At 51.1% G+C, this 23960-nt stretch overlaps 2 long non-coding RNA genes and 1 pseudogene across 2 annotated transcripts in view; 1 reads left to right on the top strand and 2 right to left on the bottom strand.

Annotated features, from left to right (window-relative positions):
- The window catches only part of LOC140694596 (uncharacterized), a 490643-nt gene that overhangs the window by 410002 nt on the left and 56681 nt on the right, over positions 1 to 23960 (bottom strand). The gene's annotated exons all lie outside the window — the stretch shown is intronic.
- On the bottom strand, positions 3227 to 10576 carry LOC140694607 (uncharacterized). The gene is made up of 4 exons (XR_012070192.1): positions 10361 to 10576; positions 8720 to 8970; positions 5496 to 5624; positions 3227 to 4643 (listed from the first exon to the last, which is right to left on the bottom strand). It is a non-coding gene; the product is annotated as an uncharacterized lncRNA (long non-coding RNA).
- The window catches only part of LOC140694590 (melanocortin-2 receptor accessory protein 2-like), a 44767-nt pseudogene continuing 44646 nt past the window's right edge, over positions 23840 to 23960 (top strand).

Raw genomic sequence — 23960 nt, 5'->3', positions numbered from 1 at the left:
CTGAGCAGGGCTTCACTCTTGTCTGCTGTCTGGTACTCTCTGCCCGGCTTCCGGAGTCCCCGGCTTGGGCAGCCTGCATGCTGGCCGCAGCCCATTAGAATCTGTTCCCCCGCCAAGAGGCCATGCGTGATCGTGAGCAGGGCTCCAGGCCTCTGGAGCAGCGTGGCTTGGACTGCGTCCTGGCCCTGGGCGCGCGAGCTCCATGCCCTTGGTTGAGTCAGTTAACATCTCTAAGCTAAGTTTCCTCATCAGTAAAATGAAGACATATCAATATGGAAAAAATAATTCAGAATCAGGGGGCAATAAGTTTCTGGTGACTGAAGATTTTTTTAATATTGAAATATACAGTGAAAGACATCATACAAATTTTACGACTTCAGAATTCTAAAGGACAGCTTCTACTGTTAAAACTAATGCATGCATGTACACACACGTGCAGACACACTGACTCTGCTCTACATACATCCCTACACACACACGTACATGGACTCATGTACCACACACACACATACCATGCACATAACCACACACGTCCTCAGGCGCACACACACACAGCATACACACAACCACATACATCCCCAGGCGCGCGCGCGCACATCCACACACACACTCACAGTCATGTACCACACAATTCCCCAGGTGCGTGCGTGCACACTCACACGTCATACACACCTTTGGCGTTATTCTAAATCAATTTACAATTGAGGGTCTCAGTGTCCATTGTTTTATCCCCTCAGATGATCCTGACTTCGGAGCGTGAAGCAGGAGCCCCTCCTCTCTGGAGACGGTCTTTGCCACTCCAGAGAGCCAACATAAATGCTCTGGACCTTTGGAAGTGCAGTTCCAGAGCATACCTGGGAGCTCACATCCTATATATCTAAACATTTTAAGTGCAGTAGGTTCTAAAGTCCTGCCTTTACAAATATACATTCATTATAAGGGGGAAGGCCAGGTTCAAAATTAGAATTCCCAGACTCAGGGGAGTCCTGCAAAGAAAGTGAGCGTGTGGGGAGAGCTGATTCCCAGACTCTGATCACTAGCCTGACCCTTTTCTTCCCAATGCTGGGTCCATCCCTTGCAATAAGGGGCCTTGGATGTGCACAGGGGGACACTCAGACTTCACGTCCGGGCTCTGCCTATAACCTCCAGGTAAACAGCTGCCCTTTGGCCTCTCTGTGAGTCCTGGAAATCTGAACTCCGGGGAGAGGCGGTGCAGGCACTAGAAATGGGTCAGGGGCTGCTGAGGCAGGGCATTCAGGGTCCTGGGTTTCTAGAGCACGGGATGGAGCCAATGACCATGCCCCCTTGGCCCTGCTGACTCCACCCGATGGAGGGCGTGGCCAGAGGAAGTGTCAGGGCCAGGGGGACCCTCTGCAGTGCAGGACCCAGGTCAGTGGGCCCCCTTGCCGGGGTCTAAGGCGAGAAGCCCTAAGGAAAGGTCTGAGGAGGCTGTAAGGTATTTTCATTCACATTAATTAAAAAAAAACAAAAGCTTACCACAGGTGTGCGTGAGAAGGGTTTTGTTATAACAAGGGAAGGCACTTGCCAAGGTCTGGCCATAGAGGGCTGGTGGGTTTGCCAGGTTGATGAGGAACCGAGAGGCCGTTAACATCCCCTGGGTCTAAACACTGCCTGAATTCCTCCAGGTGACACTTAAATGCAGTGAGTCATGGAACCCTCTCAAGTTGTTAAAATATTCATGGTGAGCCATTCAACTCTCTCCTCATTCTTGGCTACGAAAGCATGAAAAACACAGGTGGGAATCTCATTAGCTTGTCGGTTGGTTCACTGTCCATCTGGCGCCCCCTCTTGTAGGAGCCTTTATCACATCACCCGGGGCTGACCCATCTCAGAATTACAGCTGATTTTCCACAGGTGGCATCACTTGCTGGTGACACGGAGGCATTTTAGCCACCTCCCAAACACTGAGGCTTCTCCTGGGAGGAGCCTGCAGATCCCCAGTCCAGCCTCTGCACAATGATGCTCCCCAGTGTCACTCCCGGCTTGCTGCCCTAGCCTCTAACTCTGGCCAGAACCTCGCTGGATTGTCGATAAATGTCACCCATGCACCACGTCTAAGCTTGGGGTCCAGATGTGACCATGGTTCTTATTTTCTTCCCATCGATGGATTGTTTGATCTTCTTGTAATTGTGTTGGCAGGAAGGCCAGTACCGCCCTCTTGAGGCCTCCCCGATCCGCCTCTGTCTATAACTGTCCTGGCGCCCCAGGGGATCGGGTCTGAAGCCTGGCAGTCAGACAGGAGGATGACAGCTGGAGAGACAGGAATCCACTCCTGCTGTGGCTTCTGCTGAGGCTCGATGTGGCCATACAAACGGATCCCACAGGCCCTGACGTCACTTGACTCGCTGCAGGGATGCTCCCACACTGCCCCATTCCCCCGAGAGACCGAGGGCTTTCTGCTTGTTCCCGAAGGCCCCATCCCCGAGGGGGCACTGGGTCCAGTGGAGCTTCCAGCCTGGTTCCCCGCCAGCCCTTAGGGCTTTGGTGGGGCCTGGAACATCAACTACGCTCCCCTTAGGGGCCCGTTTATCCTTTCCAGCCAACAGACCTAGGTCATAAGCACTTTAACTCCCCTGAGGGTGTTTTCCTCACTTCAGGGGCAGTGAGGACTGGGTTTCTTCACACTCCAAGTGCCCCCAGTCTGGATGCAGACAGTCTGGCTCTCCCCCAAGTCCTGCAGGTCCCGGCCACACCTGCTGCTGGTCACTGAGTCTGTGCTGTGTTCTCTTCCAGGACAAGAGGTGCACTCTGCCCCCCACCCCGCCCCCACCAGCGGTGGCAGAGGCGGCGGACAGGCAGGTGAGCTGGGGCCTGAGACTGTGCCCGCAAATCAGCGCCCCAGAGGCCGCTGGTGACTAGAGGGACCACGGGGCAGAAGGTAGCATGGGAAGGGAGGAGGAGGAAGGTTCAAGATAAGGAGATGTAAGGGGGAACGGATAGCAATGTGAGGACCTCGACCATGAAAGGGAAGAGACAAGACAGAGACAGCTGGAGCGGTGTCGGCGTTAAAAGTTGCGGGCTTTTTTTTTTTAATTTTATTAATTACCAATATATATTGACAGATTTCTTATTTTATTAAAGATTATGTGCCATGTCATACAACAGGATATAGTTATTATTATATTATTATATAAATATGTTATTATTTATTAAATAATACATAATAGAAAATATACTTGCATATTATGTTCTGTTTATTAGCAGATAGTATATAATACATATGTAGGTGTTTATATACATAATATATCATTCATGCATCTATATAATATATAACCCATAACAAATAATGTAAGACTATGATTAATATATAATATAACAAGATTACATAACAATAATGATGTAATATTACCCATTGTATGTTTTGGTTCATGACACATTCTCATCATAGGTGCCTGTCAGAGGTATTTATGTATTAAAATTAATATTATAAGACACATTTATGAACATATCACCCAGCATCATAACAGGAATATTGACAGTGACATACTGTGTCCTCTTTCCCTATCCTGCACTTGGCCTCTTCTCACAGGAAGTAACCAGCATCCTGAATCCTGGCTTACCCTTCTCTTGTGTTATTTTCACACACACAATATTTAAGATCAGTTAAAACAAATGAACTGCAGGTACATGCAACGAAATGGATGAATCATACACTCTATGTTAAACTGAAAAAGTAAGCCCTAGAAGGTAGCCTACAGTGTGCTATGCTTTTAACTTTGTATATATATGTCAACTAAACTCACTAAATTAAGAACAACTACAGCTAGAGTGCAGGTGGGAGAAGGACAGATGAAAGGTGAGGTGAGCAGATTTGCTGCAGGTGAGCGAGTTTCTTTCCAGTAACATGTCATTCTCTCCAAAGCAGGAGGCAAGGCCATCTGCTGGGAGTCAGGGAAGAGACAGAGGGAAGCTTAGACGTGTGCAGAGAGCAGAGAATGTTGACACCACTGAGTGGTAAGTGGGGAAATGTGCTCACAAGAGAAATCCTGGAGGATTGCCTGGCAGTGGCAACATGGTGGGCATTGATTTGTAGTCTTAGAAATCTGTGCTGGGAGAGCCTGCTGCCTGCAGGCTCAGAACAAATAGAACTGGGTGAAGCGAGATGGAAGTCGTCCTGGTGAGGAACTGAAAAGATCAAGGGTCAAGGGGGTTTTGTTTGTCATAAAGAGAGTGCTGACTGTGGATGCAGAGCTGGAAGGTGGGGAAGTGGAAGTAAGAGGAACGTGGACAGGCAGGAAAGCAGAGGAGTCAGTGCTTGATGCCCCAGTGAGGGTGAAGGAGGGCCAGGGAGGCTGGTGGAGAAGCAGCTGGACGGCTAGAGGTGGGCACTTAAAGGAGACAGGCTGGACCTGGGTGGAGACACGCCCGGGTATGAGCCCGGGGGTAGGATGAATGGGGGGTGGCTGGCTCAGGCTGACGGAGAAGAAGACCCTAAAATGACCATACTGGTTGGTGGAGGGAGAATGAACTTTGACATCTTGATGGTAGGAGGTGAGGCAATACAGAGCTGGTGGTCCAGGTGCTCCTGACTGAGGCAGATGAGCAGGGAGGCCAGGGTGGCAGACACTGCTAGGAAAGGATCTGGGTTTTCCAGGTGCTCCCAAGAGAGGAGGAGCAATGATCTGAAGGTGGAAAGTGAGCACAAGGAGGTCAACCCAGGCTCCTGATCAAATGGGGGGGTGTGAGGGGGCAAAGCGTCAACTCCAGAGATGGTTACCCAGGAAGCAGGGACCACGGGTGAAGTGAGGGGACACTCAGAGAAGAGAGGGAGAAAAGTCTTCTGGGTGTATGGGGAAGAGAGGCCCCAGGACAAAGGAGCACAGAGGCACAGTGATGAGGATGGTCTGGCTCTATGGTGACACTGAAGGGATGGCTGGATCTTTGTCCTGAGGGCTTAGCTTGGGGGGACTACTGGCCTCATGAGGACTCCCCTCTCAGCAGCCAGGAAAGACTCTCCCGCTCCTGAGAGCTGTGTGGCCACCACTGTTCCCGGAGGGCCTCTGCCTCCATCTTCTCTTATCAGACTTTTCTGCCCAGCCCCCGACTGCCAGCGAGGGAGCCTGGGCCTCGCAGCTGCTTTCCGTGGAGGGACACAAGCTCCCTGGAGAAGCAGGCTGATCTTACTTTTCTCCGTAAACCAGAGCCTAGCAAAGCGCCAGCCCATGCGTGAGCCATGTAGGGGCTCGGATACTTACTAAACTAACTCAAAGCAGTAGAATAGCAGAGCTGGAGGAAGTGACCACTGAGCTCACAGAGTTCACTGCCCACACCCCCATTTGACAGATGAGGAGTCAGAGACCAAGCAGTGAAGCAGCCTTGGCCAAGGTCACGCTGCTCTTAAATGCTGGCCTGTGTCAGGCATGCCAAGTGATGAGCTGCAGTGAAGGGGCTGAGAGAGGGCTCTGGGGCCAGACAGCTTGGGTTCAAGTCCCAGCTCTGCCATTATTAGCCGTGTGATTAATGAATGTCCTTACCTTTAAAGTGGAACTCATAGTGGTGTCAACTCATTGGGTTGTCGTGAACACAGCGTTCCTGGAACAGCAGGACAGAGTTCTGTAGGGTTTGCTATTGCTTTGGTTACTATTATTATCACCAAGTGAACCCTGAAATAAAGAACAAAGGCAGCAAGAATTTTTATTTTAAAGGATTTTAAAATCCTCTGATGAAAGTTTCATTTCATCTATTCAAGTTTGCCTTTGACCCTTACTAACAACTACACAATGGATGACTTTTGAGGCAATCTTGCTTCATGTCTTTAATTCTCACTAACGACACAGGCTATTTAACAGGCAGCAGTTTCTTTTCCAGGAAGAGGGACAAAAAGTTAAAAATGACTCAGTGCCTCTCGGTCTCCAGTGAGTTGGTTGTGACCTGTCAACCCAGCTTTGGGGAAGTGCCCGCTCCCCCTGGGCTCGCTAAGCTGCCCCCCGGACTCCAGGGGGCGCTGTACCCCCACATGAATCCAGTCTCTTGGTTCCTATCTTGCTTCAGATCCCTCAAGGACTGCCTATGCCCCAGGGCCCCTTCTGCCCCACCAGCCTTGGCTGCTGGACTCCAGGACACTATCCTGGGTCTCATCCATCCTCTGTTCCTACGCCCGCCCCACTACTCTACATTTTGTCCTTCAAGTGTGGGCTCCTGTGGCTCGCCACACAGCAGGGGTCTCCCTGTCCTCCACCTAGGGTAACTGCATTGTCCTGCAAGGTGCCTAGCGAACCCGTGTGGAGGCAGGAAAAATACAGAACAACAGGTGCTCAGAGGGGCTGCCTTTCCCACTGCAGGGGCCCTAAAGGGCTTCCTTCCGGCTGGTTATTCACAGGCGCTGAAGCTGTGGAATCTCGATCTCACCAATCTAAAGGACATCATCACTAATTACAAAAGCAATCATTTCTTCAGTAGCAAATGGAGAAAAGACTTTGTGTTCCCACCTCCAACTTTTTCCCCCTACCTTCAGATGTTTCTCATCTCTGGGCAAGGGTAGAAAGAAACGCACAGAATATTATTTTTCAATGTTTTTTCCCACTCTGAAGATTGCTTTCCCAGAACCGATGAAGGCTAGAATGGTTTAGCTTTCCTGGACTGAGTATTCAGAGGCCTAGGGGGGGAGGAGGGAGGTGAGATAACTCAGCAATATTGAACCTAACAGAGACATTAAAAGGTTCTATTCTAAACAGAAAGGAAGCAGGATGCTATAGAAACAGGAAAACCAGAGTTGGAAATGCAATAACGAGTTACAAGAGAATAAACATAAAGATGTAAAAATGAAAAAGGACATCAAAATAAAAAAAGGTGGGAATGGGAGAGGGGGGCAAGAAAATATAGATTTTTTTCTTTCTTTTTTTTCTTTGTTATTCTTAGGATGTGTTGGAGCCTACGTGATTATCAGTCTAAAGGAAATAGATATAGTAATGGGTTGATATATTTGAAGAATAAGGTAACCACAAATCAAAAACATACAATAGAATCGCAAAAAAAACAAAAAGAAACAAACTCAAAATGGCTTAAAGACTTAAATATTAGACAAGACAGTATAAACTTCTCACAAGAAAACATAGGCAAAACATTATTTGACATACATCTCAGCAATGTTTTCCGAGGGCAATCTAAGCAACCCAAGCAACAGAAATAAAAGCCAAAATAAATAAATGAGACCTAATTAAACTTATAAACTTTTGCACAGCAATAGAAACCATAAGTAAAACAAAAAGACAAACTACGGAATGGGAGAAAATATTTGCAAATGATGAGACTGACCATGTCTTAATTTCTAGACTATATAAATAGTTCATACAACTTAATAAGAAAAAAATAAACAACCAAATCCAAAAATGGGCAGAACAACTAAAGAAGCAATTCTCCAATGAAGACACACAAATGGCCAATAGGCATATAAAAAAATGCTCAATATCGCTCAATTATCAGAGAAATGCAGCTCCAAACTACAATGTTATCATCTCACACCTGTCAGAATGGCCATCATTCAAAAGTCCACAAGCCATAAATGCCAGAGAGGCTGTGAAGAAAAGGAAACCCTCCTACACTGTTGGTGGGAATGTAGTTTGGTGCAGCCACTGTGGAAAACAGTATGGAGATTCCTCAAAAGGCAAAAAAAAAAAAGAAAAAAGAAAAAGACTTATCACCTAATCCAGCAGTCCCACTCCTGGGCATATATCCAGAGGGAACCTTAATTCCAAAAGATACCCGCACCCCAATGTTCACAGAAGCACTGTTTACAGTGGCCAAGACATAGAAGCAAACTAAACGTCCACTGACAGATGACTGGACAAAGATATGGTATTTAGATATAACAGAGTATTACTCAGTTGTAACAAAGAAGGAAATAAGGCCATTTACAGCAAGTTAGTTGGAACTGGAGATTATCTCACTAAGTGAAATAAGTCAGACAAAGACAAGTATCATATGCTATCATTTATATGTGGAATTTTAAAAAAATGATACAAATGAACTTATTTATAAAACAAAAACAGACTCACAGACTTATAAAACAAACTTAGGAGTTTGGGATTAACAGATACAAATTACTATATGTAAAACAGACAAACGACAAGGATTCACTGTAGAACACAGGGAACAATATTCAGTATCTTGCAACCTATAATGGAAAAGAACCTGAAAAAGAATAGACTATGTATATGTACAACTGAATCACTATGCTGTATACCTGAAACTAACAAAACATTGTAAATCAACCACATTTCAATTTAAAAAAATTGATAAGCTCTAAATAGCTTTATTCAAAGAAAATCTTGAACTGTTCCCTCTTACAAAACTTAAAATGGGTAGTTTGAGCAGGACCAAATTATACTGGCTGGGCAGTTACATATCTTCTCCAGCACGTGGCCTATGCTACACACACATCGTGTTTTCCTACAGGTAAGAACAGCCCTGACTGCACAGGGAGCGAGTCCTTCTGGGACAAGGCCTATGTGGCAGTGTCCTCCTTGTCACTACTCCATCTCACTAGGAGGCCAGGTTTTTCAGAGGTGAGGGGACATAGAGCTCCTACACTTCAAATTGACTTCCCGAAAAAACTATGGAAAAACCAAATTCACCTGCAGTGTGGGAAACTTGAGCAGGGCCCCTAAGCAGACCGACAAGCCCAAAGTAAGATGGCCCGATGTTCATTCGGAGCCAGAACAACGACCACCTGGCCCCAGTTAAATGACCACCACCTCACCTGCAATGAACTGCTCGTACTCAGTGTCAGGGATGTTTCTTTTGAGACTTGGGAGGTCAAAGGAGTCGGACCAGGGAATCCAGACCTGGTTGATGTCGGGGTTCTGCCAGTGGTAGAGGTGGCCCCAAGGGGATAGCACCAGTACCGGCTCTTCCATCTCCAGCAGGGTCTTCAGGAGGAAGGCAATGTGGATGCAGACGTTCCTACGGAGGCTGAAGCCCTCTGGAGGGTTGAAGTCACACAGAAGGTACCTGGCAGGGAGCAAAGGAGGGCGGGTCTTCAAGGCCAGGCCTCTGCACAGGAATCCCGGCTTAGATAGAACAGATACAAAGGGAATCCCTGCACACCCCATGGCCTAGACTCCAGACACATTCAGCAGCTTCTGGTTTGTAAACTGGAGGCACTGCCCACCCATCTCCATGTGGCCAATTACTTCAAGTCCGGGAGCAGTTGCGGAAGACATCTTGGCATCCGTCTAACACCACTAAGCACCTGACTAGCAACTGAGAACCCGTTCTCCAGGGGCTCTCAAACTTCTTGTTCTACAGAACCCTATACACTCTTAACAATTACTGAGAACTCCAAAAGGCTGTTATTTATGTGAGTTAAATCTATCAATATTTCCTGTGTTAGAAGTTAAATAAGAAGTTAGAAAAAGTGTATGAATTCACTTAAAAATAATAACAATCTACTATATGTTACCATTAATACTCTTAAACAAAATATAATTCTATTTTTCAAAACAAAAACCATTAGTGAGAAGAATAGCAGTGATTTTAATTTCTGCAAATCTCTTTTGGACTGGTGAGAGCTGAATTCTCCTATCTGCCTCTGCATTCCCTGTTTTGTGATATCACAGGCCAGGTTTTTTTCCCTGGAAAACCCCACAGGAACTCGGGAGAGCAAGAGTGTGCAAAAGGCAGGTGACATCCCGGCGTTTCTATGAAAATGGTCTTGCACCTCCGGGGCCTTGGATACACTTTCAAAACTGCTGCCCTATCCTAGGCGAGACTCTTCTACACAAGAGACAGGCAAGGGTCCTGGATTCTGTAATGAGTTACCGCCACCACACCACTCCCTTCTGTGGGTTTCTCACAACCTCCATTACTGCAGATGAGGATTTAATCCTCAGCTGGGGCCTCTAATCCCAGAAGACTGCTAACTTCAAGAGAGAGGGTCCCATCTACCACCCCTACACCCCGCATAGTTTATTTTGAGTCAAGCCCTAGATAACTGCTTATCGGCACTGACCCTTGTGTCTTATTCCTGAGGTTGACTGAAGGAACCAACATCTGGATGGAACTGAAATTTCCCTGCAGATAAACAAGGCTGATAAACCACCCCATTCCAACATCTGATTCTGGGGCTCTTCAAAACCCGGGTAAGGCCCCGCTTCATCTATGATGGGTCCTCCGCCTGCCCTTCCCGGGGGTTTCTGGGAGGCCGCGGCCACCAAGGGCGACCCAGACTCGCGGCCCCAGCCCCAGGGCCTGAGGGGGAGGAAAGCTTGAGGCTGTGCCCAAGCCCTGCCCCGCTCCGCCCCAACACGCTCCCCGGCACCGCAGCCCTCCCCGGCCACCACCCCAACCCCCATCCCACCCCGGTTCATGTCCAACGGCCCCGCCGATGGCGCGGACGTACGTTTACCGTCTGTGGGACGCCGCCCCAGACAGGATGTCTGCCGCCGACTGACCAGGCCAGAACTAGTCGCCCGGCCGTGCAAGTCGCCATCCCCAGCAGCAAGCACCGCCATGGTCCCTGGCAGCTACACACTTCCGGAGCCCGCTCCCCGCCCCAGAAGCGCACGCCGGTCCGCGCGGAGCGCGGCGCCTGTAACCATGGCAACGCCGCGGGGCCCTCCCCTAGCGCTTGCGTCGTGCGTCCTCCCGAGTCTAGATGTGCGAGAGCAGAACTTGCGGAGCCAATGGGAGGCAGGGCGCGGCCAGGACGGGGGTGGGGGGAGGCTTATGGGACAGCTGGGCTGGGCCGTGGCGGGCGGGGCCGCGCGGAAGTCCTGACCTGCAGGTGGCGCCGGCCGGAGGCTGGGGCGGTGCTGCCACCAGTGGGCGGGACGGCGGGGCGGCGGGGCAGCGGTGCAGCGGGGCGGGGGCACCCTCACCTGTCCGTGTGTGGGGATCAGCCTGGGCTCCGCGGCCTCCGCTTGCACTGGACGTGGACCCAGGCTACCGGTGGGCAAGATAGAGGACTGAGCCCAGGCACGCACGGCTGGCCAGGTAGGGCACCTGAAGTGCAGATCCGCCAGGCCCGCTGCCGGCCTTGAATACGCGCTGCTAGGCAGTTTCCAAGAAGACGGGATCTGTCATAAGAGGGGAGGTAGGGCTGGGGTGCCAGATGCCGGGTTGGGTGCAGTCTCACAGGAGAGCCACGGTGAGAGGGCGCAGAGTGGCCCCTGTGTTGTTGGAGCTAAGAGTTTGGGGTATAGGGTGGGGGTGGTGTGTGCCTTGCTCTGTGGTCTCCCCAAGAACCCTCACTCCAGAGCAAGGGGCTCTGCTCCCCCCACCCCTCACTGCACTCCCTGCCTTCCCCAGCACCACCAGGGGTGTGGTCATGTCTGGGCAGGGAAGACCCAGGGAAGGGGCTCATTCAGGGGCAGGGGCCACTCTGCAGGGATGCTGGACCTGACAGCGATGTGGTGCTTCGGAACTCCCCTGGGCTGGGTTTCTAACCAGTGGGATGGAAGGGCCTCTCCTTCCTGGGGTGCAATTGGGGGAACTAGATCCATCATGAATGTCAGCCCTGAAAATGGAGGCTGCGCTACATGCATTCCTGGAAAGAAAAATCAGGCCCCTCCAGCCCAGGTGACTCACAAAGTCATTCAGCAATTTTCGGGGTCCCCAGTTTAGGCTTTCAATTAGAGCTGAGCGGCTCAGGAGGCCAGATCCCTGTCCGTGGCTCCAGGAGTAGGCTTTCTGCTGGGGGACAGGATCCTCACAAACACCTGTGTCTTTGTGGGCCACTCCCCTCTGACAAGCTGGGAGGCAGGGTGCAGTTGTGGGAAATCGTGTTTCCATGAGGAGAGGGCCACCAAGTGGTGGGGGCACAGGAGACAGTGAGAAAGAGTCCCACAGCCTTTCTGGAATCAAAAAACTGGCAAATGTGAAAAAGTGCATAATTTGTTTTATCGAACAGGCTGCTTATGTACGTTTGGAGGGCCAGGTTCAAGGACCCTGCATCCCTGCAGGACAGTAGCCTCAAGAGAAGAACACACAGAGCAGGAGGAGATGTGGGGTTTCTCCCAGGAATGAGGCGGAACAGGGATTTCTGCAGATGTGCAAGGAGACCCCGACCACTGAGCATGGGCTTACAACCCCACGTGACCCCTGTCGTGTTTGGCTTGGGCTCTGGGTCTGGCCTGAACATGTATTCTTCAAGCTGAGTTCCAGAAACTCAGAGGGTAGACTTAGAGAGGCTGCGTTTGGAACCCGGTGTGGAGACGGAGGAACCTTTATCCTGAGTCCCCTCAGCCTAATCACTGTAGCTGAGTTCCAACACCACCCAGGCCCCCAGGGTGGCCGTTGAGGGAGAGCAAGCCTGGCAGGTGACCCAGGGGTCCCACTGCTGTTCCCTTCCCTTATCTTTGTTCCCTTTCACCCCGGAAGGTGTGATTGTCTCATGTCATGGTGACAAGCCATCTCTCTTCTCTGTCAGGTGGGGTCCCCACCCCTGCTCAGCCTTCTCTCTGCATGGATGCTGAAGGACAAGGCTCACTTGAATTTCTGAGCTTGAGCAGTAAGGTGGAAACAAAGAAACCAATGGAAACAAAGAAACAAGTCATTGTGGCAAAGCTCCCCACCACAGAGAAGCTGCCCTGAGTGGAAGGGAGGGTGTGGGCATGCCCATTTGTTTCCTGTCTCCCAGTGCTCTTCACTTTCTTATTGCAGACCTGCATGGTTACAACAAAATGATCTGCAAAACTGAAAATATTTACTCTCTGGCTTTTACAGAAAAGGCTGACCAGCCTCTGGTTCCCGGTCAGGTGATTGGAGTACCTTTCCAGTTTGGAAACATCTGGGCAGGCCCAGGTTTGCAAAATTCTTTGAGTAGTTACGGAGTTTTGCTTCTAAGCATTTTTACGGCTGTATATTTCTGAGCTGAGGTTGTGCTGTGTAATTCTGAGCCGGGATTTTCTCAAACTGTTTCTCATTTCTTATACCGGACACCCCTAAATTCCAAGGGGAATGGGATGTTAAGGAAGCCATGGAGTTTAGGAAAAAGATACAGATTTCATTTCCATGTAAGCATCGATGTATCTCCATCCTAGGCAGTATCGGTTCTGTGGTATTGATAGGGGAACTAAATAGCAACCAAATTTATAGAAAATAGTGGGTCATTGGGTACACAAGTTCTTCTTTTCAACATTTTTGTAATGTTTGCAGTTTAAGATGACCATTCCTGAGAAGCAGGCAGCCTCTTAGAATGAAATAGCATTTTCCCTGAACCATAATCAATTTTTATTTTGTAGACAGCAGGAAGGGCAATCACACATCCAACACTTGGGGACCTCAAAGATAAAATGCAACTTTCTGAGAGCACACTCCCCCCGTCTCCCTGTGCTCTTTTCACTGTCCCATTGTCCCTGAAGGCTCTTCCGTATCTTCTGCTCATGACTCCAGTAACTCTTCCTCCTCGTTCCTCAGCTGGTAAGTTTACTTTTCTACTTTGACCAAGCAAACTGAAGCCAACAGAAGAGAACTTTCACCAGCAACTCCCAGCACACCCGCTTGCCTTCTGATGTCTGTGACCTAACTCTCGCTGCCCCACCTCTTATTACAGGTGACATCGAAAGCCAGATCATCCAAAAGTCGCCAGGGGGCCCATCCATCCAATCTTCTCCAGGCTGTCACTCCCACATCCATCCTCTCTGTCACTAACTCATCTATTTTGTTCTCCTGCTAGTTGGCTCCTATCAGTATATAAAAGCCCCTCCTCTTAAAAGAAACAAACAGCACTCTTTGACCCTAATTCACCCCCACCGATTGCCAGCCCATGTCTTTGCAGCAAATCTTTAATGAGTAGTTTAAACTCACTGTCTGCATATTCTCCTGAGCCATCCCCTTTTGCACCCACTCTGGCTTTTCCCCTGATCCCTCGCTCTATGGAAACTGCTCTGTCAAGGCCATCAGTGACCGCACGTTGCTAAATATTGTGGTCAGTTTTTAGTCTTCATCATGCGTGGCCCTTTGGCAGCATTTGACCCAGCTCTGCCATCTCTCCTCCCCCGTGTTCCTGCTTTACTTGGCCTCCAGCCCATCGTTCTGCTTTCGATCCACTGGCTGGTCTTTTGCCAACGTCTCCTCTTTTTTCCAAACATTTACTGTGAATGTGCCCCGGAGATGGGTCCTGGGTCTCTCCTCTCTCTCTCTGCTATACCTTTGGTGGAAGCAACCAGACTTGGAAATTGACATGCCATCAATTTCTCGATTTGTCCAAAACTCCCTGATTTGCCCTTTCCATTTGGAACTCTCTCCCTGATACTCAAATTCTTTTTCTTTCGTTCATCTTGCTTTCACATTCATACATATGTTCTACTGTGTAAATTACTTTTCCAAATTTTGAATCAGTCCATACGTATCATGTAAAATGCTCAGATCTCTATTATTTCCACTAAGATGCTTATTCTACCTTAGAACCTTTCTGCATTTCTGTATTTATGTCAATAAAGTGAATAGTATTTCTACAAGCCTCATAGTTAAACAGTGTGTTGGTTTGGGGCTATTATGTAACATGAAATAATGATACATCAACATAGTCCTTTTTCATTTAATTTTATGTAACACCAAGATGAGGTTTTTGCACTGAAGACTGGTTTTATTGAAATTTAACCTACGTTATGGACAGTCAGTTTATGTGAAAGCACTCATTCCTCCCCTTTTCTGATATATTTTCCATTTGGCTATTATAATGTATACCTTGGCATGAAATAAAATTCCAAACTCATTCACATAATAAAATTAATACATTTAAATTATATTTTTTAATATTAAAAAGAAAGAAAACAAAAAACCACACTCCTCTACCTATTGGGCATTTCTGTGGCAATATCTAATAGACTCCTTAACCATGACATTGAAGAACTGAGCTGATTCCAGCCCCTTTCCACCTGCTCAGCCCCATCTTGTCCCATCCCCTGTGGATGGAGAGGACATCCATCCCATTTTCCAGGTCCAGATGTTGGAACCATGTTCTTTCTCTCCCTTTCTCTTACACACACACAGCAAATCCAGCTTGTTTTTTCTAATTTTCTAATTCTGGCTACTCTGTCTTCATTAACCACCTACTCCCTGTTCCCCACCTTCCTAGGAGCCACCTTCAGCGCCTTCTTGGACACCAAATAGCCTCCTTCTTCCATCTTTGCTTTTCTACAATCTCATCCACACAGAGTCAGAGGGATCCTATAAAAGCATCCATTGAGGTGGTGGGTGTAGCTCAGTGATAGAGCGCATGCTTAGCATGCATGAGATCCTGGGTTAAAACCACAGCACCTTCACTAAAATAAATTACCCTCCCCCCCAAAAAACAAAACAAAAGCAAAAATTGGACATCACCCATCCCATCAAAACTCACTAAAAGGGTCACCATTTCTTTAGGAGCCAAAGTCGTCCCAAAGTCTTCCAGGATCCGGCATGCTCTGCCTCTCCATCCACACTCTCCCCATCACTCTGGGGGCCTCTGGCTCCGGCTCTTCCTTCTTCCTCCGGATCTATTCTGCTTCAAGTTCATTACTCCGTGAGATCTGCCAGGATTGCCTTTTTCCCTCCTGCCTGCCTCCCACCCCACCAGCATCACCTGAGCTTGCTCATATCACTCTTATTTTTCCCCAAGCTCTTGCTACCCCCAACATGCTGCCTGTTTCCTCTGCTAAAACTCTGAGTCCCCAGTGATGAGGAATCGTGTCTATTTTGTTGACTAATAAAGCCCAAGACCCTTGGGAATGGGTATAGTTACTAGATTCCCATATGTAGTAGGAGCTTATACAGATTTGCTGAATGAATGCAGAGGTCCTGGTCCAATCCGATGGAGCACTTCGGTGTCCTGCTCAAAGAATAACTCTCCTTTCCTCCTGAGAGGGGATGACCACTTCCTTGGTGATCAAAGGCAAGATCTATTTTCTTTATGCTGTTAAGCTTAGGCGGGGAGACTGGGGGATCTTCATTTATATTTTAAAATTTGATTCACTCTGCAGTTTGTCTTCTGTCTATGTATCCTTTTGAGAAACCATTTATGAGTGATCATTCTTCCATCAGACTGAACAGGATCCAGGGGTAAGTACCAAGCCTGTCCCATCGGCCATCCTGTGTGTCATGTCCTGTGACCCAGTGGATGCTCAGCACGTAAGTGAACCGACAGGAGTGAGTGAAGAGATGGGAGCATCTCATTATTGTGGTGGCTGCACTCTGTCCGATGCCTTGAGGTTTGGGGAACGGTTTACAAGTGCGGAGGTGTGAGGGCAGGGCCTCTGTGCTCTTCCTGAGTGCCCTGGCCTTACCCATTCCCCCATCCCCCTCTGGGCAGCTAAGCCCAGGAGCTGGGCCACCGGCAATTGTGCTGATCAATAATCCACCTCACCCAAAGTCAGGGGGTAGGAGGGACAGCACAACTGGTTGTAGACTCTGGAGTCTGGTCCTTGGAGGAATTCCTCACTGAACCATGTTTTGGGCCTTATATTTTTCTCTATAGCCTCCAGCTGAAGAAACAGTTAGCCTTAGATACATGAAAGTTGAGGACACCTACTATCCCCATGGAGCCCAGGTGGGGCTGGGAGTCTGCTGTTTGTACAGCCAGTGGGCTCGTGTTGCTTTGGGCATCCCTGTGCCTGAATTCCTGCTGTACACTCGGTGGTAAGACCGGGGGTGCCTGGCAGGGAGGGAAGCGGGTCGGGAGACTGCACAGCTGGGGAGACGTTAACCTGGGGTGAGCGGGAGCCTGCTGATGCATGGAATCTCGGTGCAGGGAACTCTCCACACTCAGAGAGGTTCCCACTCCCGCAGGGTCCCTTTGATCAGGGTGCTGGGCTGTCAGCACAGCAGGGTCCATGTGAGGATCATGGTGCCTTCAGGCAGCGGGAAGTGAGGGGTCCAGTGGCACTTAAATTAACTGTGCACCCGAAGCCAACCCCCGTGTCTTTCAGCCTGTTTCCTAATCTGCAAAACTGGAATGATGTCAACCATCCCGCAGGTTCGTTGATGGGCTGGGACACACTAGACAGCCAGGGGCTGGAATTCCTCTGTCCCAATTGTTTTCCTTCCTTCCCACTATTTGCTCTCACAAGCTCAGTCTCTTTGTCTCTCTCTCATTCACTTGTAACTTTCCCTCCTGCTCTGGTTTCATTAGATTCCCACCCTCCTCCCAATCCCCAGATGAGTGAAATTAATTTCTGTATGTCAGTTCCAAATTCCCGGGAAAGATGCTCTGTCCCCTCTGGATTGGTTGTCCAACCCATCAGTTGCAGCCAGAGGAGTGAGTCCCACTGTGACCAGTGGAGGGGCTCTGCCCAGCCCCCCAGCCACCACTGTGGGAGCACATAGCTCTCCGAGGAGGAGGTACTGGCTGTGACTTGGTGTCACTAAGTTTGAATTTATGTCTCCTCTTGCCCCACCTTCATCCTCCTAAACAAAGATGAAAATTAAACACTCCCGAGATTTGTGTCATGGAACACTCAGGGTGGGGGCTAAGAGGGCTGGATTCCCTGCTGAGTGTAAGGGGCTACAGTGAATCCCCAACGAGAGCCTGTAAAGGGAACAGCACCAGCCCCACCGGACACTTAGGGTGCTGAGTCTGCGTGACACTGAGCCAGGCTTCTGACCACAGCTCAGGGGTCTGGTCCGACCGGTTAGTCTTTGAATCCAACCAGCTTTGGATTCCTCAATCCCTCCCTGTGGTTTTACCTGAACTACCAGCTTCTGTATCTCTGAAGACAGATGATGAGGACCCTTCACGTAAGCCGTTCGCACAGCCCTGTGCAGGCCTTTGTGCTGCACGGTCTGCCCGGCGAGCTGACCGAGGTTGGTATTTTACTGATCTTAGAAGTAGTCTGGTTTCCTGATGCACTGTTTCACTGAACAAGCAACAGAAGCCACCTCTGGCTGATAAAAGCAAAAAAGGGACTTAATGAAAAGATACTGGGAGGGTGCATGGAGTGGCCCGGACCAGAGCCGACCCGGAGGCCGTAGGAGATGTTGGGGAGCCCCAGGCACCAGGCTGGGCAGGGTGTTACCGGGCCCCCTGCTGCTCCAGCAGGGACCCCCGCTCCTGACACTCCACCTCACTGCAGGTTCATGTCCTGGCAGGGCCAGGTCACACTGAAGCCACCAGCACACACCTCAATGGGGGAGTTGGCCCCGTCTCAGCTGAGAGCGTGCCTGGCGTGGGGAGAGGCCCAGTTAGAGGAAGGCAGTTCCCCTACTGTTCCGAGTAAACGTGCAAGTCAGTGCCCATCACTCAGGAGAGCCAGGCTGGTCTGACCTCATTGAGGTGACTAGGCCGTCTGAGTTCACTTATTACTTTTTAGGTCGGAAGGCCCAAGAGAGAGAAGTGGAGGTTCTAGTACTTATTTTATATTTCCCATGTACCAGGTATAGTAAGCAAGCCACTTCAGACAAGGCCCAGAACAAGCACGTAAATTGTCCACGGAGCAAGTCATGCAGTCAGGCCACTGCAGTCCCGAAAGCCGTGTCCTCATCAGCTCCGTAGTTACCAGTGGAAGTTGTAGGGATTTATGGGACTGTGTGCTCCTGTGGGGGCTGGGATGTGTGTGTTTAAATCCATATCTTCAGAAACTCGGCTAGAACCACAGCCACTGATTGTCTGCATGGAGGCAGAGGAGGGGAGGCTTCCAGCCTCTGGTCCAGCTTGTGAGGAGCTCAGAAGTTGCTCCTTCTGTCCTGAAAACAATACCAGAGCTGAGGGAGCTGAAAACCCACTGGTCTTCTTAGATCCACAAGAAAACTGAGGGGGAAAGCTTCTCCCAACCCAGAGAGGCAGCCGGGCAGGCTTGGAGAGTCACAGTTCCCAGGGCAGAACCCGCTTTTGTAAGATCCCCGGGGGCAGGCAGATTTAGCAGGTCCCTGAGGCCAGCTGGAGGCTCAGCGTGGGGAAGTCTGAGTGTGACAACTCCAGGGGGCCAGTCAGAGGATCCCCCTGCTCTTTTTCATGCATTTTACTTCCAGGACCGTACCCTGTTCTCAGAGTGAAGATCATAGGAAAACTCCTCATGCTTTCTGCCAGGAAAGGAAAAAAATAGCTCTATTGAAATACACCCAGAACATTCTCTTCAATTGTGGGGGGTTGTGTTTTGTTTTGTTTTGTTTTTTAATGAGAAGTTATTTTACAGAGCCTAACCTACCTGGGAGAAGGGAAATACCATCTGTGTCACCCAAATTGGGGTGGGGGAGGGAGACATACTTGTGGAGGTCACAGCTCAGGGCACAGGCTCAATGAGAACTAATCACAGGACTACAGATGCCCTAATCTGTCCCGCTCCCCCAACACCTTACCTCCATGTCAGTAGGGCCCCTGTGTAATAACAGGAATAAAATTAAAAGAAGTAAATGTCTCAGGAGTGTCTAGGGAAAACCCAAAGACAGCGGGGAGATGAAAACAAGGACACACAGGCGGCTTTAGCCCCTCGCACGAATAGCTGTAGCAAACTACACACAGCCCAGCCTCAGTAGATAAACAGAAATCCTCACAGAAGAAACTATTTATTTTGGTTCTCTTACCCAATGCATTCCATGGTGCATCCTCGCCTAGAATTGCGTGGAAGCAAGTCCATCTCAGAAGGGACATAACTGAAGGGGAAAGGCTTTCCAGACTCTGAAGGGCAAAGAAAGCACCAGCCTGGGTTAGAGAAAGGTGAGGGGTGGGGTAGGGGGTGGGCTGCCTTCTTCCCCAAATAAGGAACCTTCCTGAGGCTAGCACAGTGGGAGGGAGGGCCATGGGGTGGAAGCAGCCAGACTTCTTCCTGAGAACTGACAGGATGCCTCCAAGGGAACATTCAGGTGCCCAAACTGGGTCCTGAGGGTGGGAGCCAGTCGGTCTGCCTCAGAGCCCAGGACTGAGGTGGGCGCACAGCAGGCTGGTCTTACTTGGCCGGATCCGTTTCACTTCTCCGAAGCCCTGTGTAAAACATGAAGCGTGGACCGCCTGCTGAGCACAGCTCTGCCCTCAAGAGCAGTTTCAACTCCTCTCTTCCCAGAGAACAGCATCTCTGAGCCCGTCCTGGGTGACCTCCCAGAGATCACCCTAGTGGCCCAGGCTAGTGACCGGGAACATGTACCTTCCTGCAGCCAACCTCAGACGTCCACTGATGCATCATATACTGGCAAAGAGTGAGTCCCTGTGCATTGGTCTAACAGCAGAGACTCTGCCACAGGCCCAAGAGGTGGTGTGTGGGACATGCAGGGGTGCAGGAGTGTACGCAGTGCAAAGGTGTAAGTGGTGGCAGGGGTGCAGGGGCTGTGGAGGGTGCAGGCAGTTCAGGGGATGCGGGGGTGCAGGCAGTGCAGAAGTGCAGAGAGTGGCAGGGGTGCAGAGGTACAGGGAGTGTAGAGGTGCAGGGAGGTGCTCAGGCACGTAGCCAGGATCAGAAGGCAAGTGCACATCCTCGCAGTCAGCCTGACCCCGGGAGGCTAGTGCAATGGTTTGGGGCGGCGGCGGCGGCGGCGGCGGCAGGTGGGAGGCTGCCCGGGCAAGCCGGTCGATTTCTTCTCTTCCCTGCAGCCTGGACTGGGGGGGGGGGGCTTGGCCGCCGGAGATTCGCCAGATGTTGGACTCCAAGTAAGCTTGCTCCTGGGAGGTGGGGCGGTTAGGTCAGCGGGCGGCGGCAGCGGCAGAGGGGCGGAGCGCGGCTGCCCCTGGCGAACTGGTGGAATAGCTGCCTTGTCCCGGCTGCCGGGCCTGGGAGCGGCCTCTGCTGCCCCAGGTCGCCGGACACACCTGTCCCACTCAGCTTGCTGAGTGGGGAGTGGAGGCGGTGTCGTTAAGGTGCGGGGCCCACGTTGGTAGGGGGCCTGCCGCGGGGGAGCCGGTCAATTCGCTCCGCTCTCCCCCGCGGTGGAGTCTAGGAGCGGCCTCCGCTGCCCTAGAGGCGGGACGCCGGCCTCCAGGTGTGCTTGCTCCTGGGAGGCGGCGGCGGCGGCGGCGCCAGGGGGAGGGGGGCCGTTCCAGGGAGCTCTGCTCCATTTCTTCTCTCCCTCGCGGCCTGGCCTGGGGGCGACCTCTGCCGCCGGAGATTTGCCTGAGGTCCGACTCCAGGTGAGCTTGCTCCTGGGAGATGGGTGCGGTGCGGTCAGGGAGCTGGTAAGGTGGTGGCTGCGGGGATAGGGAGGCTGCCCCGGGGTAGCTTGTGGATTAGCTCCATGTCTGCACCGTGTTGCCTGCAGGCGGCCTCTGCTGCCCCAGGTTCCGGGACACCCCTGTCCCACTTAGCCAACTGGGGGCGGGAGGCAGGGTAGTCAGGGTGCAGGGGTGGCGGGGATCGGGGGCCTGCAGCGGGGAAGCGGGCCCATTTGCTCCCATCTTCCCCGCGGCTTGTCCTGGGGGCGGTCTCTGTTGCCCTGGGTTACGGGACACGTGTATCCTAGTCAGCCTGACCCCGGGAGGCGGGCGTGGTACTTTGTGGGTGGTGGCAGCAGCGGCGGGTTTTCCCATGAAGCCGGTCCATTTGCTCCCATTTCCCCTCATGGTTTGCCCTGGGGGCGGTCCCTGTTGCCCCAAGTTCGCCGGACGTCCATCTCCAGGTCAGCCTGCTCCCTAGAGGAGGCCACCGTGAGGTCAGGGGGCAGGAGCGGTGGCTGATGCGGGGGGATGGGGATGCCTTGGGGAGTTGGTGGATTGGCTCCCGTCTCCCCGATGGCCTGGTGTGGGAGTGGCCTCTCCTGCCCCAGATCAGCAGACACACCTGTCCCATTCAGCCTGCTGGGTAGGGGCGCCCTGGGCGGTGCCTTTAAGGTGCGAGGGTGGCGACGGCGGGGGTAGAGGACCTGCAGCGCGGAGCTTGTCAATTAGCTCCCCTCTTCCCTACGGCCAATCCTGGGGGCGTCCTCTGCTGCCCAAGAAGCCGGATGCCCGTCTCCAGGTCAGCTTGCTCCTGGGAGGTGGACGCGATGAGGTCGAGGGGCAGAGGCAGCTGCGACTGCCGGCTGCCCCGCCTAATGGGGCCTCTTCTCCTTTCCCCTGACCTGGCCTGGGGACGGCCTCTCCCGCCCAAGATTCGCCTGACACAACACACCAGGTCAGGTTTCTCCTGGGAGGTGGGCGCAGTGAGATCAGGGGGTGGAGAGGAGAGGGGTGCTGCCTATTGCGAGCTGGAGGATAAGCTCCCTTCTCTCTGGAGGCCTGACGTGGGGGCGGCCTCTGCTGCCCCTCGTTCCCAGGTCACCCTTCTCAGGGTCATATTGCCCCGGGGGTGCGTTAAGTTGCGGGGGCGGCGGGGTGATGGCGAGGGTATGGAGCCTGCCACTTGGGAGCTAGTGGTTTAGCTCCCATCTCCCCAGCAGCTTGGCCTGGGGGCAGCCTCTGTTGCCCCAGGTCGCAAAGCACGGTTTCCCTGACAGCTTAGCCACCGGAGGTGGGCAGGATGTGCTGAGGGGGCGGAGGCAGCCACCAAGGCAGCGACGGAGGGTGCTGTCCCAGGCCAGCTGGTCTATTTGTTCCCATCTCTACCTTTGCTGCCCTAGTTTCGCAGGACGTCCTTCTCCAGTTTATCCTTCTCCTGGGAGGTGGGTGCAGTGCATGCAGCCCAAGGTCTGGGCTCTCCTCTGGGGAGGGGAAGAACTCTCTTGTTCTCCTTTGTCTTTATTCTTCAGCGAAGGGGTTACTTGACCCAATTCTTAACCCTGAGAAAGTGTAGCCTGTGTTACGGAAGAGCTGCTGGACAGTGTGGTTTCTAGGTGGGTTTTCACATCAGCTGATGCCCAAGGTAGGCAGGAAAGCTATTACTCAGAGGTTCTTAGTGTGGAGTTGGGGGATGGCCCCACTGTCCTCACCATACTTTTTAAAAATGTGTTTCTCCCCTCTTTTTCCTAGGTGACATTTTAGGTTATTGGGTCACAGATTGCTGGCACACTCATCCCTGTTCTCAAACATCTTTTAAACTTGGGTGAAGTGATAAGTAGGGGAAGAAGATGATTTACTGAATGGTAACAATACTTAAATTTGCATTAAAGCTAAATTCTGTCAATCTTTCTCAAATGATTTTCCTCGGATTCAAAATCCATGACCTAGTGAATGTTGTACTCCTGTGTAAATCATTGATCTTCACATCACATTTGTTAAATGGTCAATGAGATTTGTTAAGTAGATTATTCCTGAAAGAAAAAGCTCAGGCTTTTGAGACTTCCTTGTCTGATGTCACCCAGGCAGTCACAGTAGAAGACAGAGCTGATATAAAAAATCCCTCAGCTGCCTGAACTGCAAAGCTTCTGGGATTACTGATCCCTGAAATGCAGGTGACTCTTGATGATATTCTGGGGGATGGTTTACATGATCAGATTGTTCCAGTCCTGTAAATGGGTTCCGTGGCCCCAGCCCTGGGAGAACTGGTCATAAGGGCCATATCGTGAGGGGTGGGATGGGAAGGCAAGGTGTAAGAGCTGGAATCACTGAGATTCCACACTCGCTAAACACAGACTCCAGAGCCTAATTGTTGTCAGGTTCTGTTCTGGATTTGAGAGTGTGTTCAGACATGATTCTTGCCCTTCAGGAGTCACTGCCTGGGTGGAAGTAACCTTTACACAAATCTGGGAAGGATGGCAATTAAGTAGATGGGCTGTTATGGTTCTCAGTGTGCCCAGGCTCCCTCTTCAGGCACTCGTGGGACTAACGAGAGTCATGTTATTCACTCATTCACTGATTTATTACCCTTGAATTGATCATTTGTCCCATAGTAAGTGAAACAAGGGATCAGGGACCTGAGTTTTGTCCCCTCTCCTATCACTGATGGTATCTGTCAGTCGGGCGCCCTGCGTATGCATTGTGAAGTGGTGGTATTTCTTGCCCAATGGGGCTGCACTGTCAGTTCTGAGAATCAGGGGAATCTCGTGGGTAGATCAGCACCCTGACACACATGACACCCCCCCACCCCGTGAGACAGCACTGTCGATGCTCAGGTGACCCGATGTAGACGGCGGTGTTAAACGTGAGCGTGTTTAGTGATCTTGCTGGCTCTGAAAATACAGACTACCGGTCCCTACCTCTGGAGACGCTGAGTGTCTGTACCCCA

The sequence above is a fragment of the Vicugna pacos genome, unplaced genomic scaffold (assembly GCF_048564905.1).
Source record: "Vicugna pacos unplaced genomic scaffold, VicPac4 scaffold_65, whole genome shotgun sequence".
Classification (NCBI taxonomy): domain Eukaryota; kingdom Metazoa; phylum Chordata; class Mammalia; order Artiodactyla; family Camelidae; genus Vicugna; species Vicugna pacos.
Note: the sequence above shows the minus strand (reverse complement) of the source record. Positions and strands in the feature narration are given on the sequence as shown.